Here is a 439-nt window from a genome sequence, read left to right on the forward strand (position 1 = left end):
CAAAACATGATGGACTGAATCTGTATTTTGATCACACAATATTGGGTAATTCTTGATCATAAGACTGCATCTGCCCAAGGTGTGGCAGGTTAGGTTCCACAATCACAGTGGTCTCTACATCTTTGGTACTCCAGCAAGGACCTTCATATATCCACCTCATATTATCAGCAAATAAAGCTTAGGCTGATTTCATATTTGGCAAGTCACAATGCTGTGTCTGCTAGAATATATGGTGGAAGTTTGTTGGCTTTTCTTGTGTGCCTCAGGCACATACACTGTAACAGTTATTTGAGCCACTCAGATATCCTTGAGAGAATGGTTTCCATAACTCAGAGTTTCTGCAGTGTTTTCTGTAGCTAATAGTGATGTTTGATGTTCTCTAAGGGCATTAGCTTAGTCTTTCTCAGTAGCTATATTCATATCTATTCATATCTTTTCA

At 38.7% G+C, this 439-nt stretch overlaps 1 protein-coding gene across 1 annotated transcript in view; it reads left to right on the top strand.

Annotated features, from left to right (window-relative positions):
* LOC119585629 overlaps positions 1-439 on the top strand; it is a gene marked incomplete in the record, with an annotated part of 5565 nt that overhangs the window by 2801 nt on the left and 2325 nt on the right.

This window comes from Penaeus monodon, chromosome 20 (genome assembly GCF_015228065.2).
Source record: "Penaeus monodon isolate SGIC_2016 chromosome 20, NSTDA_Pmon_1, whole genome shotgun sequence".
In the NCBI taxonomy this organism is placed as follows: Eukaryota; Metazoa; Arthropoda; class Malacostraca; order Decapoda; family Penaeidae; genus Penaeus; species Penaeus monodon.